This window comes from Carassius auratus, unplaced genomic scaffold, assembly GCF_003368295.1.
Source record: "Carassius auratus strain Wakin unplaced genomic scaffold, ASM336829v1 scaf_tig00215399, whole genome shotgun sequence".
NCBI classification, from domain to species: domain Eukaryota; kingdom Metazoa; phylum Chordata; class Actinopteri; order Cypriniformes; family Cyprinidae; genus Carassius; species Carassius auratus.
Genome location: NW_020528066.1, coordinates 1 through 13,043, shown reverse-complemented (window position 1 = coordinate 13,043; position 13,043 = coordinate 1).

The window sequence follows — 13,043 nt, the reverse complement described above, 5'->3', positions numbered from 1 at the left end:
TTTTACTCATCATTGTAAAATGACATTTAAAATTAGTGACATCCTAATCAGTTCGGATATGCAAGTCAATTTTACTCTGAGAAAAATGGAATATAATTAACTTGGATGTGGACCAGTCTTGTTACATTTTGCCCTATTATAAAAAGTGAAAATCCAGATTTTTTTGGAGCAAAGACTGGACTACCTGTTCTGTTGGAAAGTCCAGTTATCATTAGGCTTGGTCTGTGGTGTCACAAAATTCCCATCCACATCTACTAAAGCTTGCTTCGGGGATGAGTTGTAGAATGATTTTTAAGTGGCCTTTTCAATCTGCATTTTAAATCTCATGAATAAAACAGATTTGATCAAGTTTGAAGAAATCAGAGGCGATTATTATCAGATTATCAGTGATCTGGATGCTTTTTCAAGCGAGGAATGAGCAAAGATTCCAGTAGAGAAGAGACAGAAGCATCTAAGCACTTACAGACAATGTGTATTGGAGTTTATAAAAAAAAAAAAAAAAAAAAAAAAAAAAAATCTGTACTAATCGTTATTTGGGGGGTTGAATAATTTTGTACGTGAACATTTAAAGACTTTTTTTTTCCCTTTCCATTTTTCCATTAACTTTAAATCATAAGAACCACTCGAAGGTGCAAATATGTGCGTGTGCAAAAATATAATACAAATATATAATGATAAATATAATGTTTATGCTGTGCATAGGTAATTAATCTCATTTATGAAGTGTTTGAGTGATTGATATTTTACGCGAGTTCTGGCTGTATAAACACTAGAAAACACAAGAGAAACGCATTGGCACACAGACTATAACAGGCACTGATTCATGACTCATATCAGTTAATGTCACACTAGTAAACAGCAGCTGCCAGTACTGACGGTGCTTCTCACGGCCATGACACAAACATGCCACCGTTCAAACCAAAAGTACAATATGAAAAGCTGTCATTTTTCAGAACTGGATTCCTACTTTTTAGAGCATGACTGTGTAACATTTATGGTTTCGACTGCATGTGAATCCGCTCTCATCAGGGTGATCCATCTGACTTCTCCTGAGACGTGAGTGAGCAGGAAGTTCCATCTGGAAGATGAGTGGTGTTCCTCAAGCTTTCAAACCTCTTTCATAATGATTCCATCAAACTGTGAAATTACGCTTCCACACATACACTCTCACCGTGAAGTACTCAATCATCAGAACAAATGCAACCAGCCATCAATAAATGACTACAAATGTCTGGTTGCTCCACAGATGGTAAGAATTTGCACAGACTGTTTGATTTAAGCCCAAGTTCCTTAATTACTGACAAAACGAGCAAAGATAGGACTGTTCTCACAATGTCCTCGTCCATAACCACCATATGCCCTGGACAAATTGAATTTGTGTAACTTGACAACTCCAAAAACAGCTGTGAAAGATCTTAAGTTCTTCCATAGGCCTTGTTCTTCAAAAGAGGTCAGATGATAATGATCACTAATAGGGTAGCTGAAGACCACATGGACATTCTGGCTTCAGTAAAATATCTGGTACCTCATTATATTAGAATAAATCATCAAATAAACATCCTCATGTGACTGATATCTATACATAACAATTAATAGAATTTTTGTTTATAACATATATTTACATAAGTATATTTAAATGCACAACTATATTCAAATATCAGTTCATTTTCATATTTATAACTGTATATTGAGGTTTATAAATACACATTCACAATTTCATCATATTAAATTTGCCATAATTTTAAATATGATTTATTTCATATTAGAAATATATGTTTTATCTGAATAAATCATCATAATAAATGAAATAAAGCTGTAGAAAATTATGTAAACACTTTCTCGATAAAACCCTGGTGGTATTTCACCAATTAAGATACTAAGTTTGAATTAAATGTTATTTTTAATATAACATACACACACACACACACACACACACACATATATATATATATGTTTGTGTGTATGTGTGTGTGTGAGACATATCAGGACACAACTCTGTATAATGACATGGGTATGACACAGGTATTACAAGGAGAGGGTGACTTATGAGGACATAACCCATGACCCTACATGCAAATATAGATTTTAACAACTAACTGAACTTTTTTTTTTTATGTTCAAGTAACACTTTTTATTTTATTTTATTTTGTTTTAGTTTTAGCTTAAGTTAACTATAATATTTGATAAACACATCAACACATTAATTTTGACACAGATATATCAAATTTCCTAAAATGTGCTGAACATGAGCTCGTCTGGGACTTGTACCAAAAGTGATGATATTATGACACTGTTGGTTTTATTTTGTTCATAAATTTATTTAAACCGCCACAACCATAGAGCCCTATACTTCAATATAACATTCTTTTTCTTTCATGACAACTTACTGAGCTTGAAAAGTATGTTGTCTTTGTTATATATATATATATATATATATATTTTTTTTTTTTTTTTTTTTTTTTTTTTTTTTTTGCAGTTTTAAGTCAGACTGCATGGTTTTTATAGCAAGACCAGCTCTTATGAGTGCTGGACCTGGTGAAGTCCTCTGCTTGAGTCTTTTCACCTGTTCATGCATCACCCAGGGAATAAATCTGGACGGATCCTCGTACCTCTTCCCTTATAATTGCCAGTAACCTACAGGGTCTCTTATTTCTGAGATTTAACAAGAGGCATTTGACAAAGATTTGCAATGAGAGGGTATTTGTCACCCAAACTGAAATATATATTATATATATATATATATATTTTTTTTTTAATAAAACAATGACTCAACAATCCAAAAAGGCAGCTTTGATATATTGCTGCTGTAACCACTTTGATTGCAGACCTAAAGTTCTTCAGATTTTGTGCATTCCCTCTGTGTTCCAGGACATGCTATCATGTCTTCCCAAGGTCTCTAAGTATTCCTACCATCTGGTCAAGGTCAGAAGTCTCTTAGCATCACTTACCACTGGGCCGTTTTACTGGGACACTGATACTTTGGGGACGCTGCATAAAACACATGATGCCATGCCAGCAGATGTGATATACTCTACTCCCTGCAATACACCCCACATTTTCAGATTATCTGAGTGAGTATGTATGCTTCTTTGTTGTCTGTGCGTGTGTGTGTGTGTGTGTGTGTGTGTGTGTGTGTGTGTGTGTGTGTGTTTGTCTCCGTGGGAATGCTGAGGGAATCTTTGAATATGTAGAAAACAAATTTAATCACATTCCTGCAGGTTTGGGTTCAGCCTGATTATGAAAAATAAAGCCCACCTCTCTTTTGTCTTTTTAATAGGCAAAGGTTTTTTATGAAATATTATAAGCCAGTGGAAATTTAACAGACCTTTCATTACTTAGAATGTTTTGGCCAGGGAGCTGTAAATCATCTGCCTGTATTACAATAAACCAGCTCAGAGAAACCAACGTGTACCTTTGGGTCTCTGAGCACTTGGGGGGGCCTAGACTACAGCAGATATTAATGCAAAGAGGATGAAACAAACAGTTTGCATTTTCTTGGAGAAAATGGCAGTATCAGTGCACCATTGTGCATACAAAATGAGAGAGAAAATGTGTACATTACAAGAAACCGCAGGTTACAGTTTTAACAAAAAAAAAGAAGCACATAATAGACTCAAATTCCAAACACACTGTCTTCAAAATAAAGCATAACACAACCTTCATCTGTCTCCTACATTAATTTCATAAAATGGATCGCTGTATTAGCCAAGCGCAAGCAACAAGCCCAAAGACGCATCACTTGTAAGTGGACATGGCAACCCTTCTCAAGCATGAACAAAACAGGATGTCTCTTACTCTGAACATAATGAACCTTTAGTTGGAGCAATATTACTTTGTTTAAAAATAGTGGATGCAAAATGGCAGAAAGTTGTTATGGTTAAAAATGGTGTCAACCATTACAGTTTCAAGAGTGAGTTCAGTTCTCTACACACGCAAGATAATAATTCAGGGGATTCACTCCTAACTGTACGTGACCTCAGTTCAGTGATTTCCAGGAGGAACAGTCATATTCTACAACCAATTTGACTGGCACTTAATTTTTTTTTTTTTTTTTTTTTTTTTTTTGATTTATACAGAAATTATGTGCAGTGTGTACAGAACTAAATTGAACAGCTTGTTGTTATTTGATGTATTTCTGCATGTATCAGAGTTGAGGTGCAAGAAATCACAGTGAAAGGGGTGTGTCCAAACGTGTCATCTTAGAAATTAGCCACATACCAAAAAACTGCGTTTCGTTTCTTAGTGTCTATGGATCCCCTCTATCGTCCCGAATTCCTCATCCTCCTGCTGAAGCAGGAAGGACGTTCTCTCGAGGACCATACCAGACAGTTTTCCTTATTAGCTAATGCCACCAGCTACCCGGACGGCGCGCTCTGCACCTTCTACAACACCAGCCTGAACTCCAAATGCAGAGCGTTGTCGTCCGAAGATGGTCCTCGAAAGGATTTCGCCGCATACGTGGAGTGGACTCTGGCGAGAAATGGGTCACCTCTCACCGTCTGCCCCATAGAGGACCTCGCCAGCCCCACTCCCGACCCAGAGACCAGCCAGCCACCATCACGCCGCACGGAGCCAGAGCCCACCGCAGCCGCAGAGCCCGAGCCATCCACTGACAGGGAGCCGGATCTCGAGAGCGCGACTGACCAGGTGTGTGAGCCGGCAACACTGTGCATCGTGGGAGTCCTCGTGGAGATCGAGGGCGTGGAGGAAAGCCCTGCCCACACTCCTGCGACTGAGGGTGAGCTGTATACAGTCTCTGAAAGTTATATGGAGCAAGTTCTGGATCTGATGGACTGGTCTACGGAGGTAATCCCTAATATTCCTGTTTCCCCGCTGGTTCCGTCCAGCCCTGATTCCCCTGTATACCCTCTCAGTCTCCCACTCCTACCTCCTCCAGTCATTTCCTCTGCTCCATTTCCGCTGGTTCCGCCCAGCCCTGAGTTTTCTGTTTCTCCGCTGGTTACGCCCAGCCCTGAGTTTTCTGTTTCTCCGCTGGTTACGCCCAGCCCTGAGTTTTCTGTTTCTCCGCTGGTTCCGCCCAGCCCTGAGTTTTCTGTTTCTCCGCTGGTTCCGCCCCAGCCCTGAGTTTTCTGTTTCTTCGCTGGTTCCGCCCAGCCCTGAGTTTCCTGTATCTCCGCTGGTTCCGCCCAGCTCTGAGTTTCCTGTATCTCCGCTGGTTCCGCCCAGCTCTGAATCTTCTGTGTCTCCGCTGGTTCCGCCCAGCTCTGAATCTTCTGTGTCTCCGCTGGTTCCGCCCAGCTCTGAATCTTCTGTGTCTCCGCTGGTTCCGCCCAGCTCTGAATCTTCTGTGTCTCCGCTGGTTCCGCCCAGCTCTGAATCTTCTGTGTCTCCGCTGGTTCCGCCCAGCTCTGAATCTTCTGTGTCTCCGCTGGTTCCGCCCAGCCCTGAATCTTCTGTGTCTCCTGTATTCCCTCCCAGCCTCCCTCTCCCGCCTCCTCCCAAACCTGCTGGTCCCTCTACTCTTTCGCTGGTTCCGTCCAGTCCTGATCCTCCTGTCCTTCCTCCCATCCTTCTCCTCTCTCCTCCTCCTAGACCAGCCAGTTCCTCGCCATCCCTGCTGGTGCCAGTCAGTCCTGCAGCCTCATCCTCAGTCCGCGCCATCCGGGGCGCGGTGGTTCGCCGCTGGACTGCCAGTCTCCAGCTCCGCCTTGGCGTGTTAAGGCCCTTGTCTCCGCCTCCAGCCTCCCGAGCCCTGGACTCCTCCTCGGTCCTTCGACCCAGCGGCTCCGCCTTGGCTCTTAGCTCCCTCGTCCTCCACCGTGGCCTGTCATCCCACCTGCTCCACCGGGCTCCCTCGTCCCTCCGGCTCCACCCTTGGTCAGTCGTCGACCATCCGCCGCCTCGGGACTCCACTCCTCTGGTTCCACCTCGTCACTCCATCCCTCCGCTCTGTCAGGCTCCTCCTTCCCCTCCGGTTCCACCTCCATCCTCGGTCACCTCCGGCTCCACAGCGGTCTGCCGGGACCCCGCCTCCACCTTGGTCCGCCTGAGCCTTCAGCTCCACCTAGGCCCTCCGGATCCTCGACGTCACCCTGGCTCTGCGGCTGTGCTGCTCCATCTTGGGCTCCTCACCCACCGGTGCAGTCTCCGCCTGTCGGCCCCCTGGTGTCGTCGACCCTTCCTTCACCATGGCTCCTCCGCCGTCGACCCCACCTTGGATCTCCGTCCTGGCTGGTCTCTGGTGGACCATCTGGCTCCTCCTGCTCCTGTCTCCTCCCTGGCTCCTCCCTCCGTCGTCTCCTCCCTGGCTCCTCCTTCTGTGGTCCCTGTCTGCTGGCTCCCTCCTGGGAGTCCGTCCTCCACCGGAACCTCCTCCCAAGTTCCCACCCACGCCTCCCCCTGTTGTTTCTACGGTGCGAGGACGCACCTACCGGGAGGGGGGAGTACTGTCACACACCTGGACTCATTTAGTGTGTTTTTGCCCGTGACCCAGTTTCTGTCTTTCCGTGTTTGATTAGTTCCCAGGTGTGTCCATTATCTTCCTCATGTGTTCCATGTCCCTGTTAATTTAATGATTCCATCCACCTGTGTTTCCCCAATTATCTGTTGTTCATAAGCCGTGTCCCTTCAGTTCTGTGTTGTCGGGTCTTCTCACTTGCAGCTCACTTGTGACATTTGCCACTTGCTACTTACGTGTGTCTACCTCTGTGCTCCATGTTGGATATCCCCTGTGTTGGATATATTAAAAGCCTTATTCCGTTTATCCTCGACTCCGTATTCCTTCAGGCAGCGTAAAACCGTGACAATTTGGAGAAATTACTCCCAAAAGATCATTTAAAATCATTGTTGTGTAAAGCATCAAACAGGCATTACAAAAAATAGGTTCAGCAATAAATATTTTGTTTGATCAAATGTATTACATATAGCCTACTCTTTTGGACCATGTGAGTAAATGATGACATTATTGTCATTTTTTGGTTGGGTGTGCTATAGCTTTAATCATTTATTTTCTTAATTGTATTATTATTACCATGACAATAATACATAATATTGAAATTATACTCCAAGGCCTCGTTTACACTGCAGGTCTTGATGCCCAATTCTGATTTTGTTGCCTATATCTGATATTTTTGGCTGTCCGTTTACACGTTCTTTCAGTTGTGTGCCCCATATCCGATTTATATGTTCACACTTGCCATACCATCTGAAATATCGAGAATGTGTTGTTTTCATTTACCGCCTCCACATATTAATATCCACAATACAGCTATTTTTTTTTTATCTTTGCTTTTATAAATACGAACAGATTCTAAAAACAAAAAACAGTAGAACATATAGCATAGAAAAAAACAAATAATGCATTACCTTTATCATTTTATATCTAAAAATACATTCAAATATTATATCTGAAAGCATCCATGTATGAAAAAAACAATCAAATGTAAAAATAACTTCATTACAAATAAATGCATTATTAAAACTACAAAAGCAGTTCAAAAGAAGTGCAGCATGTGAATTACTCTTTTCTTTTATTGTAAGATTAACATTATAATGATACAGACGTCCTATACTGTAACTCTATTTACTTATTACTTATTAGTAAATCCAATATAATGTTACACATCATACAGTATGTTTCCTCTTCAGGAACTCGAGCTGCGTCGAGCGCTTTGGGGAAACGCCTCTGGCAAGATCAACTTCTGAATTATTGTGTGCAATCTGTTCAATAGAAGGGCGTGACGTCGCGACCAGGAAGCTATAAAGCACCTGCCACACAGCTGACTTCAGCTTCGCGTCTTTCAGCAAGCGCTCTGTGTGTGCATGTCTAAGTCTGTCTTGTGAGTCTTATTTATTGTTGTCTGTCCCAATAAACAACATAATGCCTAAAAGCAAAGCAAAGACACGACATTTGAAGGGTGATCCAGATCGCACTATGGATTGTTTGTTCCTCCCTGCCCACGCTACATCACGGGCGGGGATACAAACAGTCTATGCGTGGTTTGCCTGGGAGGGCTCTCTTCGAGGAGGGAGCCTTCGCCAGCGTTTCTTGCGATACCGGTCGCACTTTCGCCGAGCGGAACGGCGCCGACATTTGTTGGGTTCGCAGATCGATCTGTTGGGGGGAATGGAGACGGGCACGTCCTAATCTCCCACCTTACCCATCAGATCTGCCTGATTCCTGGGTTCGGAAGCCCGAGCTTCGGTTCTTTCCCCCCGGAGCATCGGGATTGACGCACCTTCTTTCTTTCTCCGAGGAGATTGATACGGAGGGCGTCGGTGAGCTTTTAAGTTGTACAAGCATAAAGTTTGCATAGCATATACAATAAACAGTGTTATGCCTAACATTATACGAGCAGTTATTTAATCTCCAAGGGGATTAATATTGTTTGTATGACTAAGCTATTAGCGCGCTGTCAAGACAACGCGCTATATTACATCATTTTCAGTTTTGCTGTGAATTTTTCCATACCCGACTGCTTGTCTGGTTGTTTAAACTCCCATTTTAATAAGGGGAGTTAGTTCTATCACTTCAATGTATACTTTGACACAATCGTAGACCGTGTGTTACTTGTCTGATTGTTTTGATTTCATTAAATTCTGAGAAATGTAATGACTGAGAAGTTAATATATCACTTCAATGTGTACTTTATCTCAATCTAGACCGTGTTTACTTGCCTGATTGTTGAATTTCATTAGATTCTGAGGAATCTGAGGACGAATTAAGCTCAATCAGAGCAAATGGTGGTTCGACATCGAGATGTCGTTCTCGCACATATGGGGAGCCGGGTCTGAGACTGAACGCCCAGATGAGTGTAATTACTCCAGTTCAGAGAACCACCTATCTAGGCATAGTGTGGGATTCGACCACAATGCAGGCACTTTTGTCTCCTGCTCGGATCGAGTCAATCCTTACCTCAATCAAGAGAGTCAGAGAAGGCCAGTCACTCACTGTCAAGCAATTTCAGAGAATGTTAGGGCTAATGGCAGTTGCGTCCAATGGGATACCTTTTGGCCTCCTGCACATAAGACCCCTACAGTGGTGGCTCAAGACCAAGAGATTTTCCCTGAGATGGAATCCATTACGAGCTATCAAGGTCACGCGGTGATGCCTTCGTGCCTTAGACATGTGAAAGAAACCTTGGTTCTTGAATCAGGGCCTGGTGCTGGGAGCTCTTGGTCACCATGTAACGCTAGCGACAGACGCATCTCCCACCGGTTGGGGTGCAGTCATGAGTGGCCACCCTGCCTGCGGTCTGTGGAGCGGTCGCCATCTGACATGGCATACCAGTTGTCTAGAGATGCTAGCTGTGCATCGAGCATTGAAATATTTCCTCCCAGACCTGATAGGTCACCATGTGTTGGTGCGCACCGACAACACATTGGCGATCTCTTATATCAGTCACCAGAGAGATCGGCATTCGTGCCCCTTGTACAAGCTGGCACACCAGACCCTTCTGTGGTCCCAGGACAATCTCCTCTCATTCGGAGCAGTGTATATCCCTGGGAGATTGACTGTGGGAGCAGACATACTGTCGAGACAGGGCCCGAGGCCCGGGGGCTTCACCCCAAGGTGGTGAAGTAGATATGGATAATTTTTGGACCTCTTTGCGACTCAAGAGATATCGCAATGTCCCCTCTGTTTCTCTCTAGTTCATCCAGCTCCTCTGGGACTGGACGTTATGGTACAGACCTGGCCGAGGCTTCGTCGGTACACTTTTCCCCTATCGCTCTTCTCCCGGGAGCTCTGGTGAGAGTACGCCGGGGTCCGTCTTCTATTAGTAGCCCCGTTCTGGCCGGGCCCAGTATGGCTCGCAGATCTGATCTCTCTCCTCGACGGCTCTCCGTGGGAGATTCCGATCAGGACAGATCTACTATCTCAGCTGCAGGGAGTTGTGGAAGTTGTCTGTGTGGCCCCTGAGGGGGCACAGCTCATAGCTTCCAGTCTACCAACCGAGGTTGTTGAGACCCCCCCACTCCAATCCAGAGCTCCCTCTACGAGGAAACTGTACGCCCTGAGGTTGAAACCCTTCTACTCATGGTGCAATGACCGCCAGCATGACCCTGTTAACTGCCCAGTTGGTACAGTTGTGGAGTTTCTCCAGGCTAGGCTCTCTGCGGGGTTAACTCACTCCACCTTAAAGGTGTACGTGGCGGCCATAGCTGCTTACCACATCCCTTTCAACAATCAGTCAGTGGGTAGACACCCCCTAGTTACACGTTTCCTCCATGGTGCGCTGAGGCTGAGACCTCCAGTACGGTCTCGTGTTCCCCCTGGGACCTGCCGGCGCTTGTTTCCATACTCATAGCTGAAGTCAGCTGTGTGGCAGGTGCCTTTATAGCTTCCTGGACGCTACATCACCCCGCCCGTGACGTCACGCCCTTCTATTGAACAGATTGCACACAATATTCAGAGTTGATCTTGCCAAATTCCCCAAAGTGCTCGACGTGGAATCTCGTCCTTCGAGGAACTAGGGTTACTTTCGTAAACTAGGGAAATTTCCTCCCAACTTTTACATAGTCACTTAAGACAGAGCAGATTATGTTTGTGTGAATTCTGAAATACTGAAATTCTGTATATGTTTATGAATATTTATTTGAATATGCACGCACTTCTGATGACAGTCAGCGCGAGCAGGAGCGGAAAAAATAAAACATTTTTTTGTTTTTTGTTTTGTCTGTAGCAAATTTACACTCATTTTGTCAGCATGGGTCACATATGACATCGTTAAGCCACAGAGAATTAACAAATTGTCACAGTTTTAATGCTGTACAGCAGGGCTATTCAATTACAAAATCAGTTGGGCCAGATTTTCAAACCAAGAAGGTTAGCTGGGCCAGTTATTTCAGCGGCGAAGCAACTTGTAAAGACAAATTTTAAAACCAGCACAAACAAATTTTATTGAATACATGTAATGTTTATTCATTGTTTCTCTTTTAACTTTGGTCAGTTTCCACATCAAAACGTGCATAAAAATACTATAAAAGTTAGGTAGCCCCTAATTTTTCCACTTACAAAAGAAAAAAAAAACTGACCTAGGCACCTCTTACCTAGGCCTACCTAGGCAACATATCTCACCTATCTGATCACAAAGTGCATAAAACAAAATAGTGCACAGTAGTAGATAAGCAATAACATTAGGTTTCCTTTTGAAACAAAATAAACATCTTGCTCACATTTGACCCAGGAACATCTCAAAGTGCATAAAAAAGTGCACAGTATTCACAACTAACACAACTAAACAATTTGGACTTACTGCACATAGGGAACATATTTTAAATCACCACATTTGATTAGGCATTTGTTACACATCCAACATTATACTGATGTAGGCTACAGTTATCCAGCTAATTTAGTGGGAGAAGTGACATTTTTGTTTTGAACGAGAGCAGTGACTTTAGGCTCATAAGTTGTCAATGCAATCCGAAGGCATTGATGGAGAATACTGTCAGTCAGGGAGCAACGAGAGTTGCTTTTTATGGAGTTCATGTGTGAAAAGCTTGACTCACATGTGTAAGTTGAACCAAACATACTGAGCATGACGATCGCTACTTTCTTAATGTTAGGGAACTGATGTACGTTGACATCAGTCCAAAACATTGTAGGCCCGTTAGTGCAAAGCTCCTGTGCCATGGTTACAGATGACCGCATGTCAACAAGTTCGAGTGTGAATTTCCCCTCGTCAATGGAAGGAACCACTTGCTTTGCTCTGGTGGATAAGTCCCCTTCTATTGAAACATTGAACGGGTCTCTGACAAAAACGGCCACCTCTGTGGGCAGAACAATTCCATCCAATCGACCAGCAAAGTTCAACCTCGTAATAAAATCTGTCATCACATCCGTGATTTGTGCGGGGGATGAGATGCATTTGCGGAGCGTCGGAAAATGCAGCATTCGGCCTGTGCTCAAATCAGTTGCAAAAAGTCCAGTTTAACTGGGAATGCGCGCATCTGTTCCACAAGGTCGATGACAGTTTTGTCTCTGCCTTGTAGTGCCAAATTGAGATCATTCAGGTGTTTGAATATGTCACTCAGAAAGCATGCATCGGCTATGAAGTTGTCGTCCAGTATGCGACTCAAGTGTGTTTCTGCCTTTTTTTGCTTGCTGCTGCGGAGGAAAGTTATGATCTCCTCTCTGAGACCACAGAAACGCTCCAGTGCTTTGCCTTTGGACAGCCACCTCACGTCATTATGCAAAAGCAGGTCGTGTGCTCAGCACATTTATGACAGCAGCATGCGGAACAAGCGGTGTTGGAGGCTTGATGTGGAGCGAATAAAATTAATTGTAGCCATCACGTTGTCCATGGTCGTTTTGAGCGCCCCACTTAGTTTTGCGCACAACACCGCCTGGTGCACAATGCAGTGTAAGGAGATCAACTGAGGTGCAACAGCGGACCAACGTGCTGCCAAACCATTCACTTTACCTGTCATTGATGGAGCCCCATCTGTCACAAGCATGCGTCATATCCAGACCATTGTCTTTAAAAAAAGCAGAAATTTTCCCAAAGAGTATATCGCCCGTTGTGTGTTCCTTCTAACGGTAGTAGGCAGAGCAGCTCCTCTCTGAAGCATTTGCTGTCAAAAAAAACGGACATATGTCTGTGGACTCATCTACTGCTATAGACATAGTATCAGCTTTCATCAGGTCTCCTAACAGTGTTTCATACACATCTGCAGCAAGAATTTCAACCCTACGAATGTTGGAAGTATTTGACAGGGGTACGTTTTTTATATGCTACGCTCGTTTTAATTTTATCGTCATTTATCACCTCATCCACGACGGCCAGCATACAGTCCTTCACTGTTTCAGAGTCTGTGAATGGCCTTTTCTTTTTGCCAATATCCAGGAAACACGAAGGGATGCTGCGGTAGCTCTCTCTTGGGCTGTGAATGACCGCACCATGGTAGTACTGCTCCGTTTGTAAGATGCAATCAAACTCTGCACTTTTGCTACCCTCTCTTGAGATCCCTCTGGAAAATTGGTGCGGAAAGTCTGGTGTTTCTCATTGTGTGCCTCCGCACATTGTAATCTTTTAATACTGCAACGCACTCATTACAAATTAAACACATCGGTTTGGCGTTTG